We start from the raw sequence: 24266 nt of genomic DNA, 5'->3' as shown, positions 1-24266 counted from the left end.
CTGCTGCTAAATGCTAAGAAGCAGCTACTAAGTTTGGTATTGTAGGTCTTGTAGGTCTTATGTACTCACATTTGGTAGAGACACGTCATGTTATTTACTGTTTTTATGTGTTTTTGCATTAAAATCAATGTCCGTTAGTATGTTCCTTGAATTTTAGGTGAACTGATCCTTTAGTAGTTTACTGTAAATGTCTGATAGTTATGTTGTATTAATGGCTTTGCATACTTCTTTATTCTTTGTGTTGTGCAGCAAAGGTTAAAAGAGTTTTTTTTTGCACATGTGCTGCTGCTGCTGTTGCTGCTCGCGCCACTATTTGTCATCAACCAGATTACACACACGGCTAGACACAACACCTTTGCATGAACTGGATTGGGTGCATGTGAGGGTTGCGTCAGAGGGCATTCCTGGTAATATTTGGATGAATGTGTCAAGTTTCATTGTTTCGTTGACACATGCAAACATTGGTGCACACACACACACACACACACAGAGCGGGTCATCCCTCTGTGCAGCTTCCTAATGTTGGCAGAGCTGTGCTGAGGTTGAAAGACGGAGGCTGTGGGAGATGGAGTTTGTTGTGGTGCCTGCATAATTATGGTGTAATTTGACAACAGAATAATAATTATTAATAGTTTCATTCTACTAACGATGTAATGTGCTCTAATGATGTCTACAGCAAACCAAACTGTTTATATGTATGTGGATTTGTGCTGCTGCACAGTTGGTAGCAGACGTTGATTTGTTTTTGTACATTTTATGACACATTCTCTGAAATCTGAAGCAGGATGTCAAATGTTTAGTGTTTTGCTGTTGTCATTTTTGCACAGAAGCCTTTTTCACAGCACAAATGTTGACTTGTCACATTATGAAAAACCCAGTTATTAGATGATACGTATAACAATAACTAATAAGTCTGTTCTATCCAAGTTTTTCAGTAAGTAATGAGATTGTGACAGAACAGAAGTATCCACAATACCAAGACAATTACAAATCAGGCGATTAAATTGAAGTTAACCAATAATTTCATCATTTTTTTGCTTGTAAGCAACAAGTCAAACGTCTTCTGTCTTCTCTTAATTACGCAGATTTATGTGAGTTTGATCAGAATGGTTGGCATTAAGAAGACATGTGTTAATGTTAATGATAAAAGCTACTGGTTTCCAGTGCTTGAACAAAATGAGCAGACAAACTGCAGTGCGTGATGCTGGTATTTAGCAACCTTACATTTGTATTTGTTCAGCTGAACCCATGACTCTTGCTAAAGCCTTCCATACAATCATGGTGCACCCCACAGGTCTATTCACCTATTTTTCTTGATTAGACCTCAACTCACTCACTGTATAGGCATGTAAAGCTTTGTTGCACCTAAAGGATCTAATTGAAGAGCTTCTGTTTTTGTGGATATGTGTTTATTCTGTTCTGACTTTAGAGTTTATTGCCAAAAGAGCAATTTTTTTGTAGTAGCATAATCCTGCATGTGCATCGCTGTCCTCAGAGGACTTTGTCATGCAGAGCAAACATTTGCTTTTTTCACTGAGGCTGGCAAGGGACCTTCTTAGCTTCCTCGGGAATTTCATGTGTGTGTGATGAGTGTGTGAGTGAGGGATGGACATAGAGAAACCTAGCATGTTCCCTCAACAGATGGGGATCGTTCATGCTGTCCAAGTCTATGTTTGACACTCACTGCACAATGTACAGCATGTGTGTGTGTGTGTGTGTGTGTGTGTGTGTGTGTGTGTGTGTGTGTGTGTGTGTTACGTCAGTGTGAATGTAAGCATGTCATGTTGCCCTTTTCTAGTCTGAAAAAAATCTATATTTTACTTCATGTTCTGTCATATTTTGATAATGATCACGCATTGATATACTGTTTAGGGCCCCATCTCAAAATTTTTATAATTGATTAACCTGTCGATTATTCCCCAAATAAAAAAAAATAAAATAAAAAAAAAGAACAATAATGGTTTTGCTTCTTTAAAAATAGCAGCACGCTTCTTCATACCTCTACCTCCAAAATCTCTTGCAGCTGGATAACAGTACTCTAACACAGACATTCATAGTATTGTACCTGGTTGTACACATGAAAAGTAATGACCATTCATCACATATATATATATATATATATATATATATATATATATATATATATATATATATATATATATATATATATATATATATATATATATATATATATATATATATATATATACAAACAAATCTCAAATATGACTAATTTGCCTCCTCATGTGTCTTGAATCTAATAAGGAAATACTCCCAGAAACATTTAACAGGGAAACAAAATGGAAGAAAGAATACTGATAAAAAAACTATATAAAATATTAAGCAGTTCATCATCCTCCTTTTAGGAGTAATCATCTGAAAACAAGACATTTGTCTTGAAAAATGTGTTTTAATGTCCACATAAATGTCACAAATCTTTTTTTGCAGCCTAGTCGTTAGTCTACTTTAATTTAAATGTTTATATTTCAGTAAAAAATGAAAAATGTGGCTAAATGCACCGTGGATCATTGTTAAAAACAAATATTCTGTGGAAGCCCAAATCTGTACTGCAGAATGGAAGTCTTTATACTCATTCAAGTTCTGGGGAACATGGGTTGTCTCTCTCACCTCAGTAGTATTTCCACAACTACTGCTTCATCCTTTTTTAGCCATTGTGTGGGTGTTGTTTCATCAGCTTCTCTGGAGCAAAGAATGGGAAGGAGGAAGAGAAACAAAGAGCTGGGGGATACAGGCACAGCTTTTAAAAAAAAGTTCTCACGTAAAGATGACATGAAAATTAAGCTAAAATAGTATTTATTTAACGTTAACAAGTCTTATAAAATATGCACGACTAATAATTCTCCACATTGTGAATTCTGGTTTTGAAGTTTAGTTTGTTTATTTCAATGTATGACACACGACTTTTTTATTTTATTTTAATGTTTCTGTAAAATAATACACAGTGATGTGCTGTAATCTTGTGCTATGGCCTCATTTGCATTTACCTTATTTTAAATCTTTTATGCTTTTTTCACATCCATATGAGAAGAATATTTCAATTGGGGCTGTTGTTGAATTCATGTGTTTTTCAGCGAGAGGAGATGTCACTGGTACAGAGTTTGTGTATCTGAGTATGTGTTTTATTTTATATAAGAGGATGTGTGTGTGAGAGCAGGTTGAGGGATTAAGCTGGGCTGTGGATTAGCGGTCAGTAAATGAGTGTAGGTTGCACAGAGAGAGAGAGAGAGGGAAAACAGAGATGGATGGATAGATGGATGGATGGAGGATTGGTGCAGAGATGTAGGGCAGGAGCTTACAAGTGGGAGGGTCCACGGACAGAGAGGAGATTTTAATGAACACTGTCATGTGACTATCTATCTATCTATCTATCTATCTATCTATCTATCTATCTATCTATCTATCTATCTATCTATCTATCTATCTATCTATCTAGAAATGCAACAAAAATGTATTAAATATTGATAAAAATCAAATCATATCATAGCTTTGTTTCACTGCAGCTGACCAGGAGTCACATTTAAGGACACGTCTACAAGACAATAAAAAACAAACAAACTAAACAAAACAACTGAGAACTCAATAAGCATCTGCAGAGACTCTTTATTTACTTCAAACTCTGGAGCACAGACTCGAACTGATATGCATCCAAACAAACCAAAGAGATGCGAGTTCATGAGAAAAACTGATGCATTTTGTTGTTTTCCTTTCTGACGTCGCCGTCAGCTCATGTTGCTGTTGCACATGAATATTATGCTCTCATAAATACCAGAAGTCATCCCAGATACAACATGTAAGCCGCAGTCCTGCAGTGTTACTTTGCACTCAGTCTTTTCTTATTTGTGACCTTTGTTTTGTTTGTTGCTCACACCGTTGTGTCCTGCTCTCTCCTCATCTCATCATTACTCTCAGATTATTAAACCTGTCTTTCTGGCTGCATGACTGCCTCAGCCTCTTCCTACGCTTTCCACTTTTGTTTTCCACCCCGTTTCTTCTCCCCTGTCTGTTTGTTTTCTTTTTATTTAGCCGAGCCTCCTTCCTTTTCTCTCCTCTCTCCACTCCAACTCCGCTCACTATGCAGACTGGGGAATGATTAATATCCTATTTAGCCGGTCAGTGATTTATCAGACTTATGACACCCCCTTTGACCTGATTGGCTCGTGATCCTATAAGAGCCCTATATGATCCTATTGTATGTGTGTGTGTTTGTCTCTGAGTGAACAGCTTAAAGCTTTCTAATATATGCTCTGTACCTTAAAGCTGACATGCTCAGCCAAGGAAAAATGATTGGGACCATATGACCATGTTACGACGTACAGTGTATGTTTGAGGCTGCAGCTGGGCTTATGTTTCATATTTCTATTGAATTTGATTTAATTCACATTTTTGAGAATACTAAGATATTATAATTTAAATAATGATATGAACAATGTGTAGAAAATAACAGTGCACTGTACCAGCTGCAGCTTTATCAATGAAACAGACAAGAAGCTGATGCCTAAATGTCTTTTCACCAGCAGTTCACTCAAACTGCTCCCACACTGGGCGGTGCTGTAACTGTACATACCCACAATAATGACAAACTTCAACTTAAGAAAATAAGACAAAGCAAAAAACATCTGCTCCATAGAGAGAATTTTCTGTCATCACCAAAAAGTTTTTATTCTTACTCTCAAAACATAATGTTACTCTCTGCATAGGCTCTCTCTCTGCATTACATCCAGACGAACACAGGAGGTTGGTAGTGAATAAAGGATTTATTGTGGCATTTGGGACAAATACATGCATCAGAGGTAGTCAACCTGGGTCCTTAAGAGCTGCAGCCATACTTATTTTTCAACCATCTCTGCCCCTTCCACTGTTAATTATCTGGATCAGGTGTGTTCAGCCAATCAGAAGCTGTAAGTGTAGTACAGATACGATAGTTGGAAAACACGCTGGACTGCAGCTCTTTAGGACCAGGGTTAACCACTCCTGAGTTAGGTTCATTGTTAAATCTAAATTGCCAGGGGTATGGATGTGAGTGTGAATGGTTGCCTCTATATGTCTGTAATTGATTGAGATAAGGGATGGATGGATGGATTTGTCATATTTGAGATTTACACTAGAATTTGAACAATGAGCTTGTAAGGTCTGAGCAATCCCCCAGCTGCAGGCTGACTAAGTGACAACACAGCACTTTGACATGATATAAAAGTTGATCTGACGGCGATCAGTCAAACTTCTATACTTCTCCTCTCAGTGAAACTGCCTTTAATTTGATTATACTACTGCAGTACAGCGTTTAAATTTAACAATTTAGATTAGCATATAAGCTGTAGTAGCTAATATAGAGTGTGTGTTGGAGTTTTAATTCATCACACTCATGCTTAGATCTCTCTGTACAGTATTTGTAGGTCACAGTAAACAACAACATCAAGTATCCACTGAATGAACCTGAATGTTTTGAAATATATCAGTTTGAGTTGGATTTATCAGCTGTCTAATTAAAGTGTGTGATGATGGATAACATTAATAATTTTCAAGGTTTATTTTAACAGAGCTGTCATTATCAGAGCTTTAAATGCATTTGTAAAAACACTTATTGCATAAAGTACATCACTAGGTTAATAAGTCAGCCCTATGAAAATAAAATGTTCCTTTAGTTCTGTGTGAAAGGTTCTCAAAATGTTTAGTGGGAAAATGGAGCACTTACGTTTGCAGTAATCTGTGGAAGCAATTATATTTTCCTGCAATATATAAAGTCACTATTTGATATATAATAAAAAAACAGAGGCAAAGAACAGAACATTGACTCATCACTGTATATTGCAGTACATGTACAATGTTTCAACTAGATTTTATACTGTGGAATTAAAATATCCAACAAATGCTTGTGGTATAGGACACAGAATCACAGTAGGCAAAATTACAGTGCATCGAGTCGCTCCTGTCTGTTTGGCCACAGATTCTCATCCACCTCACACCTGATCTTCTCCCTGGCAATACAGCAAGGGAACAGTCATCTGGTGTACTGTATCCATCCTCTGCAAGCTTCTGCTGTGATGTCGTCACATGTAGCTTTCATGCCACCAAGCAATTGGTCTATAGGTCTGTGACACACAGTTACAAAGTTCGCCATCTCTCACAACTCACCTCTCACTATTCAGCTTCCTGAAGAGATTATATGACCCAATTATGGGAATATGCATTATATAATATGTTACACAGAACAAGCTAAATACTGTGGAGAATCAATATGTATGTCAATAATAATAAGTTTAACTGTCATAAGATAAGGTTTTCCTCATAGATTTGACTCCAGTCAAAAAGTCGACTTATGGAGGTATGGAAAAAAATAATAATAGAAATATCTCTGTGTAATTATGAGGAAATGTACTATAGTGTATAAAATAGATTGAAAGCTGAATGCATATTCATTTATTGTGTTTTATGGTAACAGAATCCTATACATTTCAGGAAAAAATATAGATATTAAATGTTTTAGATCCCACACTGTGCTGGATTTTATAGATCCCTAAATTGCGTTAAATAATCTGAGAATTTAACTAATGTAGAAAAAAGATTCTGCTGTATATAGAAATGTGGCATCAAATGAAACGTTTTACATTTTTATGTCATATTATTATTAATTATTATTGATAATAATTGAAGACCATGTAAAAAGTGGACAAGAACACATCATATAAATACTATTTATTTTAGTTATCAGTAGATATGTTTATATTCTACTTTCTGAAATGCCAAATGCCAGTATCATCAGATGATGTCTCCCAGACTGCTGGCCAAGTTAACCTGACTGGTTGTGTACGTGTTCTGTTCTCATCGTTGGAGTCCATTTTAACTACATGTGGGTGAGCATTCACATGAACAGCATGACTCAGAGATCAAGGGGTAAATAATCTTTCGGCTAATGCCAGGTTGGATATTGGAGTTAAAACCATGGTAACAAGCCACATAATTTTCTGATTAAAACCATAGACAGACTCTGCAGCAGGGGTGGTTGAACATGTCCGCGACTAGTAATGACATCAAGTCAAAGCACACATCAGAAAACATGAAGCCTTCACCCCATTTCCATCAACCTGGCTGCAAAAATGAAACCTCCATGGTAATTATTCCAGGTTCATTTCAGGGTTCAGATGCTCAGATGCTCATTCATGAAGCCCAGGATTGGAAGTTGGAGGAGACACTGCACCCTTGGTGCCTTAAATGCAGCTACCCGGCCACAAGAGTTTCACTGAGGGGGATTAGTAAAGTGTCAGCTATTATTATTAGTTCTTGTGAGTTTAAGGTCTCAAAATGTCTCAATCAGTTTAGGTGAGGCAAAGATATATTTTCAGATATTTAACTTATGATCATGGTGTTAGTATCTAGAATGAGAGCTGGTCAGCAGTAAATTAGCAGAAATACATCTCTCTACATTTGGGGAGTAGGATTCTTCTCATTGTGAAGTCACTGTGTTATGTCACATAAAGTTTTTTTGTCTCCATATTTCTCTTCACTGTGATTCAGAACAATGTTTGAGTTGGTTGTGTAACAGCAGTCATAAGGCCTGAATGCTGTAAGGTGGGCAGGTTCATCCAAAACAACAGATGAGGGAGTTCATTCAGTTGTGTGTGTGTGTGTGTGTGTGTGTGTGTGTGTGTGTGTGTGTGTGTGTGTGTGTGTGTGTGTGTGTAGCTGCTTCTGATCATACGTGTGTGTGTTATTTATCAGTCAGTGAAAGTGAAAGCACTGACTGAATGTTGGTGTCTCCAGTGGATGAAAACATCCCTGAACTGTGCAGTGCGTGTGCTTATTTGTGCTTGTGTGCACTGGTACATTTTTGTCTACAGTACTTGTTGTTGCTTTTGTACACTTGTGCATGTGCACGTGTTGCAGTCATGTATGATGATGTTGTTTGCTTGTGTGTGCGATTCTGAGAACAGAATGTCAGGTTGTGTCATTTTCCACTGTCGGGGATTAAAGGTTTAGAGCAGAGGGGAAATGAGAGTCACACTAAGCAGCACACTACTCCATCAAGCGTGTGTGTGTGTGTTGTAAAGAAAGACAACAAGGTAAGGTACAGACACAACAGTGCGTCAGAAAGATCTTTTATGGATGTTTTGCAATGAGGACTGAGCACTAATACAATAACATTTACTTCAGTGACTGAGATTATAGGATCATATGGCATTCATCTTTTACACAATGTTCCTATTAACTATTCAAGAGAAAATTTTATGAAAACCAAGGAAATTATTAATTCATCATAAGGATTTTTTTACTCATTCACTCAATTGCTTGTCCCAAAGCTCAAAGACAGTCTGTGAAACTCCAGAATGCCTGAATTTTTAGGTTTTCATTATAAAAATGACAAAAAGCATCAAATACTTGTATGCTCCTGAGACCAAGTAGTGCATTTTTGTCCTCAATGCCGGACATGTATCTCCTATCTGCATACAGCCTACGGTGTTGTCTTGTTGGGCAATCATGTTTTAGAGGAGCAAGAGTTGGAAAAGATTATAAATGAATTTTTATATACAGATATTTTTCTGCCTGGGTGACTCAGTCCATGTAAGGCACTAAGTCTGTAGTTACTGAAAGAACCAAGCTTTATGACAGTATGACAGTGGTAAACATGCAAAGTGCATAACATGTAAAGGTAATAATTTCCTGTTTATCATAAACCATGAAAATATTCACACAGTATTGGTATCAGCTGTTATTTCAAGCATCTAAAACGAGAGAGAGAGGGACAGAGAGATCAATTAATTGTATTGGTGATAAGACTGGGGCAGCGTGTGACTGGTTGTTGACCTAGCAGGCTGACAGCCTTTAGGGCAGTATTTTGACACATGGTCAACCACACTATAATGTCATCCTCACATACATTCTGCAGTCCCAGCTCTCATTTACTTATGATCTGTTTTCTGTATATATATCTACTGTACAGTATATGTGCGTAGGTGGGTGTAAGCAAGGATGTCTTTATGTGAGTGTGCAGTATGTGAGGTGCGGCCTTCTCATTAGCAGCCACACACAGAAAAGCGTGGATGGTGTGTGTGTTTCATCTGTGAAGGACAGGCAGCGGATGTTTAGACACAGTGAAGGAATTTATTCAAAGATCGGTCTAGGTATCTGTGTGAATTATAAAACTCACAATGTAGAGTTATTAAATAAAGGAACACAGTTCCTGACAATTGTTTGTCAGTGGTCAAGGGACAGACACACATTCATTATTTGGCCAGGTATACTCATGATTTGGGTCAGTGGGTGCTGACAGTCAGGAGATATAATCAGAGTAATACAGAGTAGGTTGGTTGTAGGTTGCAGGTAAAAGAAGAGTCTGACGTGCAATAAAGGTCCCCAGCTGGATGCTAGTGCAGCTTGGTGTGAATGCAGGACATAGAGTGGGAACGTAAAGATGAGGAGGTCTGGGTGGTAGATAGGGTAACATTCATGCATTTATTGCAGCTGATCAAGGTCTCCTCACTAGGATCCACAAACAAATCAGACACATTTGCATAACCAGACATTTAGGCTCATTCCAAGTTCTTTTTTTTTTTTTTATCCCTAGCCCTATCCAAGACGTAGTGTTGGATTAACACCCTGTGAAATGGGACAGACCCCTATAAATCCTCAGAACCAAATAAGTCACACTCATGCAACCTGTTCTTCTACCCTACCCATGAATGCTCCATAATGTGTTGATGACTAAACCTTAGCAAAGTAACTATTTTAGCTGTCCAAAGACTTTCTATTTATATATGATAAAAACATTAAAATCCAAAATGCATTCTATCGCTGGTTGATAAACCTTTTAATCATAAAATAAAGTCATGGTTTATAATCCAGATGTCCCCTAAATGAACCTAGTCATTCACAGCTAAAAGTGATGAGAACTGAACAACAGGTTGTGTTTAGAGTGATCAGATAACAATACAGATAACAGAGCACACAACCCACACACTGGCCTTCGACAGAAATAGTCCTTAAAAAAGTCCAAATGGTTACAGTAAAAGAGGAAATAATTTGAATGGATGCTGCAGGATTTATCATACATTACTATTAAACAATGTAGACATTTTATTTTATTACTATGGCATGCCATTATTGCTTTTCTAAGATTTCATGTTGATTTAGTTTATTTAATAAGTCTATCGTTTAAATCCCTGACCCGAGGATCACATCCTGATTTACTCGTTTGGACAGGATGGATGAATGGACAAAGAAATGATGGGATGTGTGAAGAAGTCTATAATTAATGCTAAACCTAATGCTTGATTTACCCCGTTGGTTTACACTCTGTTAAACCTCACTCTCTGTCCACGTGTCAGGTCTGTGTGTGAGTGTGTGTGTCTTACAAAATGTCAACAGCCGTTTAACCAGCTTCAGTGTGTGTGTGTGTGTGTGTGTGTGTGTGTGTGTGTTCATTCTGGGTGGACTGTCATGCGGATAGAAAGTGTTTTTTACTGGACTATCAGGAAGGAAAGATGTTTCATGCGTGAATCTTGTGTAAACATATTCAGGAACTATGTGCAGTTCTAACAAAGGAACTGAAGGTTATTATCTCTTTGTGTGTGTGTGAAGGCAGAATAAAGTTTCTTCAACTCCACTAGGGGCAGTTTTGCATTTAGAAAACCACAATTTACTGAAGCTGGAAACAGAACTGGAATTAATCAGGAAACAGAATTGCGTCCAATTACAGGGGTCACATACACGTTTATATTTTCCAACCTTCTCTTTTATCCCCTTCTTTAGCTCCACTCTTACTGTTTTAATTCACTTCATCTGTTATTAGAATTTCAATTAATCTTTTAAAAACGCTGTGTTACATCGTCTTATGTAATTACATAACCAATGAAGAAGTGCTTTATTCATGTCAGCCACTTTTAAGGAAAATGTGCAATTAATAATATCAACGATGGCTCTATTCCATTTAGTATCCCAGTCTGCCGTGCAGTGCCACTGAGTCAGTATGTCTATTGATTAGTTATTAATAAAAACATAATCATTAGTATAAATCCTCGGGAGTGTGTTGGTGCCTCAGGGCTTTCAGTAAGCTTTTTAATATGAAGTATGTGTGTTTTTGTGTGGCTATCATTGTGAGGACCAGCATGATTTTTTAACCATTGGAGTGAGGACATTTTTTTACAAAGCAAACTTGTAAAATTTCTGGGTTAAGAGTAGGTTTTAGGGTTTTGGTTAGGGTTAGGGCAAAATAGGTCGTAGTAGGCATGTGACGGGACAATAGAGGGCTAAGGAATGCATGTAAATGAGTGTCCTCACACTGACTGCCATATAAAATGTGTGTGTGTGTGTGTGTGTGTGTGTGTGTGTCACTGTTAGAAGAAGCCTCAGGACATCTGTGATCATACAGCTTTATCAGAGAAGCAGGGAGTACAGTCCCATCATTGTGAGTCATTTCCTCTCTTCTCTGAGCTGTCACTCCTCTTCATCATTATCATGTGTTAAATATAGACCCTCTTCATAACCACAGCAAACATGCTTTCAAATACACTGTTAATTTCAAAAGAATACTAGAGCTTAATGATGAACAGTGAAATATTTGTGTCAGTGGGTTAGAGCAAAAAGGCTCATCAGACATTTACCTGTGATACTGGTGGAAAAATGCCAAATTTTACTTCCACATTGTAGAACACATACACACACAAACACACGCACACACACACACACACACACACACACACACACACATATATATATATATATATATATATATACAGTATATATATAGAGTCTGTATATATAGTCGTTAGTCTAATATTACACACAAACACATACGATTTGTGTGAGCATGTATGAATGTTACGCAAGTGTTTGTTTATTTTAAATGGAGCCCAGGGGCTTTATAGGTTTAGAGGCCATGGGGTGACAGATGTCAGGAGGCCTGTTGAACCGATTGCTTAGCACCCAAAGGCCCAGGGACCACGGATACTGCAGGGAATGTGGGCCACCAACACATAAACACACACACACTTTGTCATTCTAAAGCTTTTTGTTTTGCAAAACCACAGTGTTCAGACATGAGCCACAGAGCAGAGAGGACACTTAATGAATGCAGTGTTAAGCCTTGTACCATGACCAAGACACTAAAACACAGTGTTCTGAGCTTGACCCAAATTGCTGTCTGCTAAGTAGAAGCTCAATAAATTTAATTTTAATGAAAAGGCAGGAAGCAAAAGCACATAATATTCATTTTGTACACATTTAAGAACAAAATGAATGATAGATCTGTACCACAGTCCACGTTACCTTACACAGACATGACCAAGTGAATCTGTCTGCAAAGTACATAATTATTAAATTCAACTTAATGTCAGCCTTTTATCTAAATAAATGGAAGCAAATATTCAAAAGTGAATTCAAAAGCAAGAAGAAACATTTTACAATTGAACAAATATATTTCTTTCAAAACCATCAATAACCCTTCATAAGATGTAACACAATTTATTTTTCACCAGCAGACATGTTGGCAGAACATTGAATAATTAGGAAATGATGAGGAGATTATTTCTAATAGCTAAACTAAGTTAAGATAAAATTCTCGTTGGACTTGACACATTTCAAATGTCACTTTTTTTGTTCTTGTCCTAATCTTTGGTTCAGAACAGCCCCCTTTAGCTGTGGACTGCTATGGTATCATTTCACTTTAACTTCATCCTGTCACTACATTATTGCAGACCCATTACAATTCTGGTTCAGCTTTCAGGTATGATTGTCTTCCCCTCAATTGATCTCTATGTCTAGGCAAACCTATTAGCTCAACTTGTGTATTCATGTAGACAACTAGGGAGAAAGACTCTCCATGCTTACTGGACTTACTGCTATTTTGTTTAACTTTTGTATTTAACTTCCACTTTTCGTTATTAGTAATGAAAGTTATTTGGAGATTAATTTAAATTGTATAATGACTTCCCAGAAGTTATTAAAAATAGACCACATTTGTCAAAATTATGATATTCTGGTAACTAAATGTTTCACCACGTTCACTCTGTTTTTGTCTTGAGTAATAAATGTGTATTAGTGTGTGCTTCTCTATGTTCAATTACAAAGGCAGCCATGCATATGATGTATATGTATTTTAACTAGCTGCATGTTTATATTCATTGTGTTGCTCCTTCACCTTGTTTTACATACAGCACAGCCCGCTGCCGTGACAACTGTGGCCATGGAGACTTGTGGAGTATCCGAGGAGCAGGCTCTCAACAGGAGAGAGAAAGGATGGAGAAAAGAGAGGAGAGGTACAGACTGAGAGGAAAAAGAGAAGTACAGGAAATAAGAGCGGAGAGGACGGCAGTGTGGTCAAGTGAGGGCAGAGGAGTGTGAGGAGAACAAGGGGGAGATAATGAAGGCAAGAAAAAAGACAGGAGGGAGGACTGTAGGTGATGAACAGATGAGAGGGGAGAATGGGGACAGGATAAGAAGGGGAAAATGAAATGGGAGGAGAGATGGATGGATGGGTAATATTGGAGCAGGAGGAAGATGAAATGAGGAGGAAAGAGGAGTGGAGAATGAGTGGAAGGATGTGAAGAGGAGACACGTAGAAAAGAGAGGAGATGAACTTGTTTTCTTACTGTACCTCTTTCTCTCTGATCTGAATGAGAGATGCTGTTTGTGTGTTATCATATTTAAACTCACTCAGCCTCTAATTGAATGAATGCTTCTCTGAGCACCATTGATCAGCAGCAATAATCGCTGTGTTTTGTGTTTATCTATCATGATTTACATCAGACTGTTGAGGCCATGTCACCACGCACATGACCGTTTTATACCGTGGCACACTGCTGCCGCAGTCATCAATCTTAATACCAACTCTGGATTAGTAAGTAGCTTTTGGTGGTGAGCCAGTACCACCGATGGCTGTTTTGACTGCGTTTGTAGCCATGCTCGCTCTTTTGACATCAGGATTATGAATATCCACAACTAAAAATAACCAGAACGGTATAGACTTAACTGAACAACCAGTTGAGAGAACAGGAAGGTCCAAAGGCCAAACTCAGAACCACTGACAAATGGAGCCAGAAGTGTGTATATATGTACCAAAAGGCTGCATATGATAGTGAAAAGAATGACAAGACATACAGAATTGAACAAGTGGTATCACGGTGATCATGCACATTGATTGATTCTTAGGCAAAGACAATAAGTTTAATAGCAAGTAGCAAGTGGTCTCATCTTATTTAATTCATATTTATCACAGTATAATAGGGCAGCCCTCTATACTCAGATATGAGAGGGATGTGGGGAGAAAAGGGGATGCAGAGAGAAAGAGATAGGAAGAGGAATAGGGACTCTAAAAGGAAGAGACATGAAGGAAACAGACATGTAGTAGAGGAGAGGTGGGAGGCTGCCAATATAAATCATATCTTTGTGATTCTCCTCTCCTGTCCCTTGTTCTACTGTGTGCTCCAGGACCTACTGAAGTAGTATTATTGACAGGCTTCTTTCTTACTTCCTTTGCTTTCCTTGCATCAGGAATAAGTGCAGAGAGCGGTTATTTGGTATAAGACTTACTGAAGTAAAAGTTAATGAATCAATAAAGATCTATTCAATATAAAAACAAAATGAACAAACAATAAAACTGACTTTGTTCAATATATTTTTACTGCACACTGTTTCAGTTTGTAAATCCTGCCCTGAAGAGGTTGAGTGTTGACCCAGGACTCAGATTACAAGCTTTTAAACTGATATGAAACCAGGATGTTTCTATGTGGATTTTATACGGCTTCACGTGTATGTTACATTACTGTACATGCAGGATCACGAGGATTTAGGCTTTTTTTTTTTTTGACATACTATGGTGTATGGAAACAACTTGAAATCTGCAAGCTTGAGCAACATGTGCAGCTCTAAACTCCAGTAAATAAAGGGAAGCTGTGACAATAGTTAATGGTCAATTGAAACATTTGCATTTCTTACTCTGCTTGAATGTAGCCTGTAGAGACACAGATGGACACAGTCAAGCATTCCTAATTCCTCATTTAACAGGATCTACTCCTCTGTATGTGTGTGTGATGATAATCTTTTGACTTTTTTTTTTTAAAACTAAGCATTTAACAGAAGAGCTTACAATATAAATTTAGACGAGTGGAATGAAGTGTTCAAAGAGCTATAGCTTCACTTGCTGACATGACAGACTCAGAGAAGACAGGTGCTGCAGCTTAAGAAAAACACAACCCATTACTATTAGCATCTTGTAAGAATAAAAAAAGGAGCACTAATGGTGGTGACGTCGGTGGCTCTTTTGTTCAGCCTGTGTGCGTGTTCTGAACCAATGAGCAGCACATCCTCAGCCTGTCTGGCCCTCATTAATCTTATTAAGACCAATGGGAAGACAAGCTCGGAGCTGATTAGATGCTTCTGGATGCCTGGTTGATTCACCTACATGTTCACATACAAATGACCTCTCACACACATACACAAGCACGCTGGCACACACTTTCACTGTCACATACTGTCATTATAAACAGAGAAATCCACAAAACGTGGTAGAAAAAAAAGATGACCTCACACACTGTGTCATCACAGCAAGTGAAACATAAGTTAGAACAATAGAAACTCAGCAGGGGACTAACTTCAGACTGTCGGAGCTGCTTTTATTCCTCCTGTGTTAATGCTCACACATCTGATTGTGACACATTGAGTCATTTAGCCTACCTCCGATTTTTCCAGAATAAAATCTCTGTGTTTTTACCCAAATTGGTTTTGATTCATTAGGAATATAATCAGTAGTGTGCATGGTCTGTGTTTGCCATGCCAGCAGAAGGACATGACGGTGTTCATCGGTTAGTAGGTCACTCTACCACTTTGGTTCCAACTGAAACCACTTCACAATATTGAATTACCCTGAAACACACATTAATAGTAAGATGTTAAATCCTGATAACTTTTGTTTGACCTTTAATTTACAACCATTAACATAAGAAAAAAAATTATCCAGTCCTCAGATGATTACACCATCAACATGGTAGTGTTTTTATTGTTAGCATTACCTTAAACCACCGCTGTGCCTTATTACAGCCTCACCGACTCAGTTGCTTATTAGTCTTGTTCCATTTTCTCCTGATGCCAGTAGAGGTGGAGGTTGTTGATTCAGTGGAGAGAGAGCTGTATGACACACCTGTTTTGCTGTCTATATTTTATATAGTTTTTTATGGGATGGAGCTTGTGCCAATACTAATTATGAATAGGTCCTTAAGGGTTTATTCTGTCTTTGGACTCATTCAGATTCACTTCAATAGTTAAATATTTGAATGACTTCCTGTTTACATCATGTGACACAGATGGACATCAACACAGCTCTTATGGGATTCTACCTGTTGGGTGGGGTGGATGATGAGAGGGGTTAGTCTGAACACACACACACACACACACACACACACACACACACACACACACACACGCCCACACCACACACACACACACACACACACACACACACACACACACACACACACACTCTGACATCGACTGTTATGTCAGCTTGTGTCATCATCACCGTGGGTAGTGACATTAAGTGAACCTGTGTCTGCTCCATATGTGTGTGTGTGTGTGTGTGAGTGAGTGATGCTCCCAGCTGATCTATTAGGCAGGTGGTGCTGGGCCAGCCCTTCTCTCCAATCAATTTAAGCACACACACACACGGCTACATCAAACAGTATATAGAGAGCTAGACAGAGGGGGAATACAGTCAAATCAAATCTGTTATACACACATTTTGAAATCAAGGTGTGCATGAGCAACCCAAAAAGAAAATGTATGTTTATCAGCCCAGCTTCTACAATATATGCAAAACATCATTTTATTAGCTATTACACAGTTAAGCCTGTGTCTTCTACTCTCAACTACTGTCAGACACTCTGCAGCGTCAGGTGACTGGGAAACTGGATTTGTGTTGCTTAGTATGCAACTTATAGTAGTTACAAACCTGACAAGATTAGTCACTTTGTAAATTCAGGATTGGATAAAATAAACAATGGTTTCACTCAAACAAATGTCATAAAAATACCTGATTAATCTTTAATTTAAAGTGATTAAAATGTTGACATTAACAACATTTAAAATTGTGTGTTTCCTATGTTGTTATTGCTGCAGAGGAAAGTAATTAAGAAGAAAGTCAAAATTACATACAGTATATGGATGTGCAAACCTCTGTGTTTGTGTGCATACACTTTTTATTTTATTGCTCAACAACCTCGCTCTGCTCTAGTGAATCTGTGGCTCAGCTTGACTCTTGTTCCTTGAAGACACAGTAGCCTTAACAATCAAATGGTCTCCTATGTTTAGAACTGACTATTTGAGTCCAGCCTTCAAACAGCCCTTTGAAACAAGGACAACCTGACAACATGTTCTTCTTTTCAAAAAATGTCCTCAATCACAACATCCAGAACTTTTATCTGTTCTGAGAAAGATAGAAGTGCAAGTTCATACATGTGTCAAGATTCACATCTGAAACAGAAACTGTTGCCAATAGACACAAAAATGCTTTTGTGAGAACTCACGATGCATAATTCATATGGAGGGTCCAGGACAAGTTTTGTGTCTTAGCAACACTCATGAGCTGCAGGAACTAAAGCTGATCCGGTGTAAGAATGTGTTTTAACTTCGTGCTGTCATTTTGTAAAAAAATATCAGCATCAGTTTTTGTGTTTGAGAGATGATGGGAGACGGAGGGAAAAAGAAGCACAGCCCGTTCTCTAAACAGGAGTCAGGGAAGTTTTTACTTTCAGTTTTAGAGCTACAGAGTAAAGACGTCGTCTTCATGATGAGGGATTTAAAATATTTTTATTAAACACAAAACTGATAAAAAGGTCAAAAAGGTCACTAATATATTTTGGGAGAAAATATATTTAAAAAGTTCAAATATGTTAATGTAGTTTAAAAACTAAAATTTATGGAGTCCTCACTTGTTGCCTAGCAACACTCAGAAATGTCACTGCTCCTAGTAGAGCACACAATAATAATAATAAATACTAAATTAAAAAAAAAAGCTGATACTATTTACTTAACTACAACTGATCCGCGGTTGTGGTTAGTCGATAATATTATGTAATAATTTGAAAATTATAATAACTACAGTACTAACTATAGCTGTGAAGCCAAGTAAAAGTATAATACCTTTAGTAAGTAGTATGCTAAGGAAGTGGTACTTAAGTGGTGTGGAGTCAGTGCCTCTTTTTCTTTTTTGTAAACACTGCTGAGGACACATATTGAAGCATTTCATCACATAGCTATTTGTTACTGGTGTATTTATTCTATAAGCTACATTTAGTGAAGGTCCAACACCACTGTCGTACTGTATATGTAGAAAAGATTAGAAAAATTAATCAGACAGATAAAATCATGTTCAGATATTTAATTAGGTGGTCATGTGTAGTGGTGCAACAGTGCAAAAACAAAAAAAAAAAAACAACAACTTGTTAGTATAACTGCAAAGATTCACACAACATAATGTGACACTTGCAGAGTACAGCCAACACACCACTGCTGCTACCAGTTTCTCCTACTGGAAACTGAATTCTAACCATTTCACAACCTTAAAGACAAATTCTACGTTTTCATTGTTTGTTACATTGTCTGTTTTCCAAAATGAAAGAATTTCAGATGTTTTTTTGTTTTTTTTTACTTTTAGCCTACAGCTCTGATTATATTTAAAACGATAGAGGGTTAGGAGTTCACTCAAGTTTCACAGAGAGATTATCAGTGAGCCGATTGCTGTGTTATATTATTGTCTTTCCTTTATCTGTCCCAGTGTCATTTTCTTTTTCTCTGTCTTCTCATCCTTCTTTCTCATTCCCTTGTTTCTATCTCTGACCTACTGTAATCCTATGTTCATCTTCCAAATCAAGGTCAACACCTACAAAATCACTTTACATTGGATTTCATTATTTCAAATGTTTTGTTTTTCTTTATTACAAATCAATTATCCTGTTCTATCCTTCTATTGTATTTAGCTTCTATACACTTTACCCTGAATAAGTAACATCTCAAACTCAGCTTTTTAAATTAATTTGAAATATGGTTTCAATGTGTTTCTGATATATTTGCAAAAATAATAATTGACTAATGATCTGCCAAATTTTAGTTAATAAGAAACATTGTACACAGTTCCACCATGTATTAATCACCAAAATAATGTAATAATTCGATGATGTGAGCGTTTAGCCTGTGATTTATTACAGCATTGTAAAGAGCAGGTGTAAATTTGGCTGAAAGAAACTTCAGAAGCCTTAACAAGTTAGTTAAGGTCTTTAATTAATTTCTTAATAGGATCCAAAGTGTTCCTAATTCCCCCTACCTAAGTCCCACAGATGCCATAATTTATTTTTATTTGGTTTAAGCAACCTGTGTATTCTAGTATTAAGTATTATTTTAACAAATAGTGTTTTCTTTTCAATTTCTCCTGCATTCAATTCCAACCAATAGCTCTAACTGTAAAGTAATAAAAATGTGATGTCTGTCAGTACTGACTGTGCATAATTGTGAGATGTGTATTTGAATATTGTCCAGTCTGTCTACACAGACAGGTTGTTTACATGTACAACAGCTGTTTGTGCATTAAACTTCATTAAATCAGATAATAATCAATTCCACTGATGCATCACTGACTTACACTGACTCATCATGTCACAGCTGCAATCACAAACAGAAGAAGAAAGAGATGATATGTCCTGGACCTTTCAGACTGCAGATTTGTAATGTAGAGATGTCTTTATACAGCCCAATTACACCTGAACCTCAGTCTTCCCTGCAATACTGATTCAGATATTATACCAGTCATTTACTGAATTTTAAATAACGTAATAAATAAATAAATAACGTGTGCTCATGTGTTTGGATGCTTTGTATGTATTGATCAAAATCTCCATAACATTCATTTATTCATAGTCTCAATTTATAATAATCCAAAAAATACTTTACTATATAGGACAACTTTGTCAGCACCTTCAGAACAATGGCAGCTGAGCGTTATTTATGCATTTATTCAATCAAATGTAGGAAAGGTTCATGTCAACTTTCAGTAATCTGTCCTACATCAGGAGCCTCAAATCTTAAGTGCATCCAGTTCCATTCAGTTGCAGTTAAAAGCTGGCTGATAGCTTAGTCAATGGATCTACGTGTTTCACACCTAAAACTGTTAACGACTGAGACTTTTAACCCAAGAAATGAAAGCAGTTTTTTACTCTTCATGACTGAAAACATGCTCCAAGTCTCTGTGAATGCAAAAACATCCTTAAGAACATTTTGTCCGTCCTCCATGAGCTCTCTTGGCTCCAGCTCAAGCAACCAAAATTTCTTGTCCAGCTCCCAAAACAGCGGATTTGGGAGCTTATAGGACGCAGTGCTCCTCCTTAAATGAATTAAGCTGTTTTGCTATGCCAATGCATTTTAAAGCTGTGGAAGGTAAAGTTTAAGGGAAAGCAGGACAAATACACATAGTGTTTTTTTCTTCTATAACAAAGAAGCTGCAGCATGTGCAGCAATGTGTGTGTAATTTCTCTGAAGGAAGTTCATCGAGGTCTGTGATCATCACTCACTGCCATGTGAATCTCCTGTCAGAAAGTTTAAATTCAGGCAGCGTGGGTGGAACTGCAACTGCACAAGTTTAATGCAAAGACAAAATATATGTATCAACAACAAAACAAACAAATGTTTGACTCTTCCAGAAATAAAAACTAAATTTTGTTTAAAACGATGCTTATTCTTGCGTGTGTTTTACAGATTTAATAGATATTTGCTGTATTTTATTTCATAAAACTTTAAAAATGTTCAGGTTAGGAGGACATCCATATAAAGCTCATTCTCCTCTGACCCTCCAGGCTGCACCAGAGGCAGTTGTCTTGACTATCCTAACTTCAAGTCTCTTTCTCAGCCCACACATGAAACAAGCCGGATTTCCATGGCAACACTATCCCTATCACAGCTGTACTACAAGCACAGAAGGAGACTACCATGATGCACTGGTGCAATGTTCTTCACTGAGCTTAGACAAGAGCAGCGGGACTCAAAGCTGTGATTTAACAGTTTAATTTTTCCTTTTGGGCAAAAGCAAAATGTTAAAAAACCAATCCACCATCTCCTCTCCAGTTTCAACAGGACAGAGTCGTCTAGAGAAGACAGGGTCGACAGGGTTCAAGTGCCATATGTCACCTGTGTCTCCACCTCTTATATTTGAGCCCAGTTCTCTCATACAGAAACATCTTGGGCCACATGTTATGCTCTCACTCTATTTACTGTTCTGACCCCTGAGAATGATGCAAAAAAACAAAACAAATGGGATTTAATATTTATTATGTAACATCATGCCATGTGTATTATAGCTGTCATGAGGTATGCAGTAGGGCACAGGGCAAAAGCTATTACTTTTCTACCTATATATATTAAATCCCTGACGTTACATGAACACAGAATGTTTCACTCATATTATTACTTAGCTTCCTTAAGCTATGAATGCAAAATTGCGTTTTATTGCTGCCTAAGGTGAAGCTCAAGTTTAACCAATCTTACTACACCAGTTAAATTTGATTATTCATCAAGATTTATTTACCTGCTGATACAAAAATGTATTTAAACCTACTACAAATAGTTTAATATGGTTTGTTAAAACATAAAACGCATACATGTATTCTCAGCTACCCACATTAAAGCTCTTCACAGACCTGCAGCTTCTAAAGCTCTTACTGTGGAGCAGCTGCAGGAAGTATTTAGGTTTTTTAACACCAGTGCATGCATGTGCATGCTACCTGAAAACTGCTGTCTTCTGCTCTGCTGTTTTTTTTATTCTGTTGTTCTGTTTCGTGTGTGCATTTGTTTTTTTTTTTTGTTATGCCATATATGCATTTGTGTGCTAACTATAGGGATATGACCACTCCATTTGTTTTCACCATCAATCTTTGTTCTTCAGAGCCAGTTTATTATCAGCATTTCCCCTGGATTACAACCTGAATACAGCTGATGGAGACACACACACACACACACACACACACACACACACACAAACAGATAGAAACACACAGATCCGCACACACTTTGTCAGCTATTCACTAAGCGGAGGAGCGGACATTTCAGACCAATGTAAACAGCTAGAGCACGGGACAAGAATGTATAATTGGATGGAGGCAGGTGTGTGTTCATTTGTGCTTTGAAGGCTCTTATCAGTGTGAAACAGCCCTGAATCATGACGTTTGTCGACCTGAACGGGTCCTCACCCAGCTGCTGTAATGGCACACCGCTCAGGTTACACCAGTTGACAATTAGAAGGCAGACAAAGACATGGTCATTGTCGAAAAATCTATATTTAAACCACTGCTAAGTTTGGTAATGAAAAGCATCTGGGCTATTGTGAAGTGCAAAAGGGACCATGGCAGTGATTTTACATGTTTTGATACTTTAACTACAGTAAAATCCAAGGATATTGCACATAACTGTTAAATAACTGTTAAAAACCTTGTTTCAGATTCTTGGGTGCTTAAGTACTTTTCCTCCCTTTAAAGAAAGTCAATTGCAGACTCTTGCTTGAGTTGTGTGATTCATCACAGCAAACATCAATTCTGCATACATTTGTTAGCCTTAAAAGGAGTGCACTCATTGAAATAATCTGCATGTACCAATAAACAATTTATTTTCAATTCAAAACTTAAATTAATGGACAACACTGTGAAAAGACAATTGTGAGTGAATGTGCACTTGTGGTTTCAGGTTTTTTTGTATTGCATGCATAAGCTGTACATGAGACCACAGTTGGTTTCCTACTACTTTTTGTGATGCTGCAACAAATGTTCTTTTGTCTGTTAATCCTTTTGTTAAGCGCAGAGAAAAGTCTCCCCTTCAGTAGATGATTTGAAAACAAACCTTCTAGTGTCAAATTCCCACATTCATCATTTAACACAGTAAAGATGAAACATTCATATGAGCATTGCTATGATCAATCATAGGCATTAATAATTTCCTTTAGGCTTCTTAAAGTTTAATCTTGTCTAAGATATTCCAGCTAAAACTGAAAGATCACACTGCTGTAACTATGGTGTTACTGTAATTTAATAGTTGTTGTTCTGGCTGTGGCTATCTCAAACTCACCATTGCCAGGAGTGTCTGTACTCCCTGTGTAAAACTGTCTGTCTGGTTGGCTTGCTGCCTTTCAGAAGTGCAGTTTGAGTGAGTGTACTACTGCAGGTCTATCTGCCCGTGTGTGTGGGTGTGAAGTCTGAGTGCACGTTACTGTTGTTGTCAGTCTTTCATTGTGCATGACTGTGTCTGTGTGAGTATCCATGTATTTGTGTCCTCTAAACCAACAAGAGAAGTGCTTAGCTTAATGGGCCTTAAAACCTGCCGACTCACTAACCTTTTGCATTGAGAGAGAAGGAGACACACACACACACACACACACACACACACACACACACACACACACACACACACACACACACAGGGAGAAGAAGACAGAAGGGAGACAGAAGTGAGATATGCAGTAGAGTGAAAGGTGTTTCCTTAAGTGAGAAAGAAAGCAGAGGTGAGAAAGTGAAACAATGTGTAAGCACAATAAATAGAAGTGTTTGGAAATGTCCAAATTCAGGGACTTGCTCCTATTAGGCTACCAGACACACTGTTACCGTGGAAACCTGCTGATAATGCAGGAGGACATACTGTAAAGCATGTCTGGATAGTTTTTATTTTTTACGGATTCTTTTTTTTTTATTATTGGCGCTGAAATATATTATTTGGCGACATTATTGTTGCTTATTTCTCATTGCTTTGATGTTTCAGTGCTGCCGTTCTCACAGATGATCTTTCAGTTAAACAGAAGAGATAATAATGTCTTTCCAATGCATTTTTCAATAATACATCTCTGTTCGTCGACTCTGACCATTACTAGTGAGTGCTATCTACCCAGTTTTCCATTTTATTCAAATATGAAATAAATCACTTGCTGTCTTACGTTAACAAAGGTCACCTGAATGCATCATAATGTGGTATAAGGCATCAGGACTATAATTTCATACAGGTTTTCTCCACCCACATTCCTCCGTGAAAGGCCTGTTTCACAGTGCTGCTGCTGCTGCTGGTGGTGGTGCACGAAAACCTTGAGCTCTCAAAAGATATTTCATCAGTTTTTTTCTGCTTTCAAAGTTAGAGACACATTTGTTTGAAGATTTCTTTTGTGAAAATAAAGAAATGCATATCATAGAAAAAAAACAGGTTTAATCTTTCTTCCTGATTGAGATTATATCTGAGACTATAAG

At 37.5% G+C, this 24266-nt stretch overlaps 1 protein-coding gene across 1 annotated transcript in view; it reads left to right on the top strand.

Moving 5' to 3' along the window:
• The window catches only part of cacna1db (calcium channel, voltage-dependent, L type, alpha 1D subunit, b), a 75481-nt gene that overhangs the window by 4022 nt on the left and 47193 nt on the right, over positions 1-24266 (top strand). The window lies entirely within an intron of this gene.

Source organism: Anabas testudineus, chromosome 7 (assembly GCF_900324465.2).
Source record: "Anabas testudineus chromosome 7, fAnaTes1.2, whole genome shotgun sequence".
NCBI classification, from domain to species: domain Eukaryota; kingdom Metazoa; phylum Chordata; class Actinopteri; order Anabantiformes; family Anabantidae; genus Anabas; species Anabas testudineus.
Note: the sequence above shows the minus strand (reverse complement) of the source record. Positions and strands in the feature narration are given on the sequence as shown.